Here is a 6,000-nt window from a genome sequence, read left to right as displayed (position 1 = left end):
CAATCGCGCGCCCCGCCGCCGCTCTCCGCTGCTCTCCACCAGATCGCGTGCAGCCCGCGACCCCGGCGCGCCACTAAGCCGCGGCCCAGCCTCTGCGCCGCCGCTGCTAAAGCCCCACGCGACTCCCTCCGCAAGTGGCGACGAGCCCACAGGGACGTGCAGTAGCCTCCCTCCAGCTCCTCTGAGCTCTGTTGCTCACCGGGCGTCGACCACCACCACAAGCCGTCCCTCGCAGCAGCTTCCTTTTTCTGTCCGTTGCTTCTTCCTCTCGCTCGATTGGACCCATCGAGCGCCGCCGCTGCTGAAGCTTGCCAGCCGCCCCCTTCGCTGTCCGCGCGCCAAGTTCCGCCACGCGACGCAGGCCATGGACAGGGCCGCACGCCACTTCGCGAAGGCCCAGCTCATCTGAGTTCCGCCGCCCGCAGCTCCACCCTTGACCACAGCCACGCACCTCACTTGCCCGCCTGAAGCCACCCGCCACTGTCACCTTCAATTTGGTTGTCATCTACGGTGGAGGTAATTTGGAACTTGCCCCCCAATCTCTTAATAACTAATTGGTACTGTCGGGGTTGTTCCATAGTTAGCATTGTTGATAGTTGGAATTTATTGTCTCAATTGGTGATTTCCGCCAGTGGTACTGGTTGGATTATTTTTGCTTGGAACTGCTATTTCTCTTGGGTTGGGTTAAATTGTGCAATTATTTGGCTATCTGGAGCCATTTGTTGGGACGTTGGGTGAGCTGCTTTCCTATGATTGTTTGTTAACTTTGGGGTCACTTTGAACCTCACGTTGCTTATGGACATTGCTTGAATTGCTGGGCACTATTCTGCTTGAATTGCTGGAGAACTCGCTGAGGTTTCTTTTGGGATTGTGATTGAGTTATTTCTGAAAATTGCTTGTTGAATTAGAAAACCTGGCCACTTGAATTACTTGTTGAGATTGGTAGCATTCGGTCGATTTGTTGAGAACACTCTGGTTACTGATTTAAATTAATGATCAACTCAATTGCGATTTTGCCCGTGATTTGCCTGTTCAATGTGAGGGTTTTTGTCTGCTTGGTTTGGGGTCATTTGCATAGGTTCTTTGCTGAGATTTTGGGTACAATTAATTCTGATATTGCCTATTAAATTGGGAGATTGTGCTGCCTGGTTTCCCTGTTGAGGTTGGTAGAATTTCGTTTAATTGTTGGGGGCATCTTGGTGATTGGTTAATATTGCTATTCTGGAGACCATTGTCTGTGACTTCGGTGGCCAGGGTTTCCACCTGGTGGATTAGTACATACTTGGGGTTTTTGCTTTACTACTGCTATACTCTGATATAGCAATTTCATTGGTTTTAGACTATGTTTTACCCCCAGTGGTACTGGTGGAAATATTTTCAATTGAATTTGGTACCTCTATTTGGTTGGCTGAGTTAGTATTGTCAAATATCTAAGTTGTCATTGTTGAAATTGCTGATTTTAAGTTAAGGCATTAACTGGCCAACTGGAGCCATTTTTTTTTGAGATTTTGGGTGGACAGAGTTTTGCATTTGCTGGTTGAATTGAGTTGAGATGTCTCAGACCTTGGCCGCGTACTTCTACCACATTGGTTTACTCCACCGCCCCCGCCTACCTCTTGGCCACTCAAAGAGGGAAGTTTCGTTGTCCTCTTCATTTTCATTACTTTATTACCTCCAGTGAGGACAATGTAGGATTTAGGTGTGGGGGGGGGGAGCAGTTATGGTGCTAGTGTCTTTCATTCATTTTCTTTTTCTTCTTTTTAGTGATTGGCTCGTAAGTGCATGCCAAGGTTTGATGTTGGATTATTGCCTCTATTTCTACTATTGCCAATTTTAATAATAAAAGAGTATCAAGTTAATGTGGTTGAATCCAAAAATATCTCTTTGGTGAATATCAATTATTGTTTTACTCTTATAATTTTTGGTTAACTTTCCTAGGCATAGGGAATGATTATTGGCATTTTCATGTGAATTGGTCCGGTTATTAACTTTAGTTCTCCATGTTTGAAAATGAGGCTAGCTGATGCAAGTTTTCTTTTGGTTCTTGTGTTATATTGAGTTTTTGTGATTTTTAGCTATGAATAAACTTGACTGTACTCCGCTATTAGTTACTACTGAATAACCGGGGATCTGCACCTACAAGTGTTGATTCTCGCGTCAAAAGGTAGTAATTCCTATGAGTACGTGGTCACGTGGCGATAGAAGCTGAGTAACCGGGCTCCTCCATCCGGCCAATGTTGGAGTTCGCGTCAAAAGGCTCAAATGGCTAGCGACTAAGTCTTTTGTTACTGTTGAAAAAAAAAAGAATCAAAAAAAAAAGAGAGAAAAGTAGAAAAAAATGTGAAAAAAAGTTGAAGGTTGTGTTAGTGTATAATAAAAGCCAGCTAGCCGATTTATGGATTTAATGTTGAGATTTTGGTTAATAGTTGGACCATTTGCTGATAAATGTTATGCGTTATTCCTTTTTCTTAGATTAGTTAACATGAAATTAGAGGAGTTTGTGGTTTAGAAGCTAACCGGAGTGATGTTTCTTGGATCTTGATCACTGATGCTTGATTATTATTTTTCTTGGTATCTTGGCAATTTGTTGGATAGAGCAATAGCCATTGTCAAATATTGGTATTTGTTTACTGTTCTTATGCTTGAGGACAAGCATGGTCTAGGTGTGGGGGGAATTGATAGGGTGCAATTTTATCATTTATTTTATTATTAATTTCCCCTATTATCTGACCTGATGTGGACTAATTGCTAGATTCTACTCATTTTTGATATTTCGCATTTATTTCAGGGAGTAGAACGAAAATACCATAACAAGTGTCAATTTGGCAGTTATCAGGAAAGAGTTCAAGTAGCAGGCATCTAGGGACATTTTTGGAATATCAAACCGCAACCCTTCTTGGTAATTGGCCCAAAGACAACATTAAAAAGGAGAGGCCGAAGTCTCCTTTTTCCTCTCCCGCGGCTGGGCGGCGGACGCCGCACAAGAGCAATAGGCTAATTAGAATAGGACTTGCGCAGAGGAAGAGCACTGACTCTCTTCTTAGTTTTTCTTGTCCTTTAGCTTAGTTTCTGTTGACTTTTCCTTGTGGGCTCTAGTAGCTCTTATTTCTCCGTATGTCAAGACAAGTGTTATTCAATTAGTCAATTAGTCATTCTCAGAAGACCTGCTATTCATCCTTTTGTTCGAACAAAGTGAACTCTTTTGATCAAGGATAATGGCCGCAGCTTTTTCTACATCTTTGCGTGGATTTTTCACCTCAAGTATGAACTAATTTTTTTCAGTCTAGTCAAGAACAACGGAGGATTTGGTTCTACTAAATTTGTGAGATCGAATTAGTTTTTATTTATTTCCATTATTCACTGGTATTTGTCTATCTTCTGCTTTATGTTCATATGGTTGTTTTATTATTCGATTATCCAGGGCCCGGATTCTAGATTAATTCAATAACCTGGAGCCAATTAGGGTAGTTAAATCCGTAATTGTTTAATTATTCTAAACTGGTGGCAACTGACATGATTGGATTTGTGTCAGGGAGATAGACAGGCTAACTTAAAGAGACCCTCGTAGCGTGTTGATTGGTTAGAATTAGGCTCTTCTAATTATTCATGCAATTAGGGAATTGAACTTCTATGGTCGTACTTAGGGTTGTTTCCTGATTAGAGAAATAGTCAACGGTCGTACCTTGGCTATCGACAAATTGAGGAAGAGTTGGTTGTTTATCGCGTGTATGACAACTATAACTAATTTATCAGATAGTAACTGGAATAATCCTTGCATCTGTGATCGAATTAAGTGAACCATCTCTGAAGTTGTCTCTTGGCTAGAGTTCGTCCATTATTATTTTTATTGTGATAATTAGTTATTTGAGTGTAGTTGTTTTATTTTATTTTAATTTATTCTAAGTAATTTAGTTACTCTCATTTTCCAAAACCCCCCCATACCTTAGACTCTAAAAGAAATAAATTATCCCCAATCCCTGTGGATTCGACCCTGCTTATCACTATCTACAGAAATTATATTTTGTTTGAGCAGGTAATTATTATTGCACAGGTTCGGCACCTGTCAGATTGTTACATTACATGTATAAAAAAAATAATATTAATATTTCAAATTTAAATTAAAATTTACGTATCATGCAGTTAGACCTACTGTGTAAAAGAAAAATTAAAATGGTATATACTAATAATGTAAGAAAAATTAGCCACAAAAAAAAAAAAGGAAATCAACAGAGCTAGAACTATTAACGAGTTGTTCCTGTGCATGCATCAACTACCGAAAATATACTACCTCATTATCTTTCTCATCCATCGACTCTGCGAGAACATGACTCCAAGAACTGGGTTGGTAATTTGCTGACCTCCGAGTGGTGATGGCTGGCTCTGAATCATGATAAGCTTCTATGGAGCTTGCGGTAATGCTGCAACGTGTTCGCCAAGGAATCCGAGCACCATGAAGGTGATGAAGAGCTCTCTTTGAACCATTCTTGGACAAAATCCCACTAGAATAAGTGTATCGTAAAGGAAGAAACTCAAGAATATTAGCCATCTAAACGGACTTGTGTGCAGGCAGAAAATCTAGGCCACAAAGACTAGAATCTGCTTCCTTTAAACGGACTTGTTGTTGTTGTGGTTATGTTGTTGTCGTTGTCATTGTTGTCGTTGTCATTGTTGTTGTTTATAATTTCAGTTTATTTCTTTTAAATTTCGGACAATATCCCTCTGTTACTCTAGAATGAAAGAACTCTGGTGAAAAAGATAGAAAGGCAAATGGGAAATCTCATGTTATCAACATTGTTATCACGTTATTCAAGTTACATAAACAAACATTTTCATCATTTTCTTCAATTCATATTGAACAAACGTGGGGAAATTAAGCCAATATGTTGTTATCACTTTATTCAATTTAGATAAACAAACATGCATGGAGAAATTATGCGACATGATATGTGTTGTTAATTACATTGGGCATAGCTAAATTCTGATATTTTTATGGGTGGAGTAAGACAGGGGAAACAATTATCACCTTGTCTATATTTACTTGAACAGTGTGAGTATTCTTCAGATTGTTTACAAAAGTCTACTCCTACTTTTACACGATGGGGGTAAGGAAAAGCCTAATTCGACATGTATTAGAATTGAAAGGGAAGATAGAACGCACCTCCATATCAATGTACTATCATATTTTCTACCTTTTAACATGGATTCGAACATCTGGCTTCGTTTCTAGGATAGTGATTCGAACATCTGGCTTTGTACTAAGATGATTTTAACAAGGGGTTATATTTTCTATCCAGTGATTGAAAACTGGTACTGCTGTCAACAAGTGTATGGCGGACATTGGCTCAGGTCCACCACAAAAGTGATCTAATTAAGATAATTTTCGAGTTGCCGTGTGCTAAACTTCCGTTGGTCTGGCCAACCTTAAAATTTGTCCGAGTTTTTTCACCACAAAAGACCAAATCCATATGGCAAATGAAGCTTCGTTGAGGACCACCCCTTACCTTTTCAGCCAACAAAAACAAAAACGAACATGTACCAAATGAAAACAGTTTTCGTGTCAGGATCTTCATGGTTTTTTATGGTGCTGTATCTCCTAGAGATCTAGAAAGAAAAAAAGGAAACAAGAGATAGTATGCAGCAATTGCACAAGAGATAGGGGCTCCAAAAAGGCCAATTAAGGCATCCTTGTTTAAAGGCGAACGGCAGTTGAGTTCGATCTTTACTAATTCCTTCGATATTGAAAATATCAGAAAGAAAACAAGCCTTGAAATCCAATTACGAATTACAACAACCAAAGTTACTAACGAACAACTAATTCTCTGTTTAATCTTTTTTATTTATTAAATTCCATTTTGTAATCTGAATGTTACACGCGAACTATAAGTGTTATTAAACTCTGATTTGCACCATCACATGATATTAATAGGCGTTTTTTAACCTAGATTTTTTGGTCACCATGCTCCTGTCAATTTGGCGTGAAAACATTGTATGTTGAGAAAT

This window comes from Coffea arabica, chromosome 5c, assembly GCF_036785885.1.
Source record: "Coffea arabica cultivar ET-39 chromosome 5c, Coffea Arabica ET-39 HiFi, whole genome shotgun sequence".
NCBI lineage: Eukaryota > Viridiplantae > Streptophyta > Magnoliopsida > Gentianales > Rubiaceae > Coffea > Coffea arabica.
The sequence above is the reverse complement of the archived record's forward strand: the minus strand, read 5'-3'. Positions refer to the sequence as shown.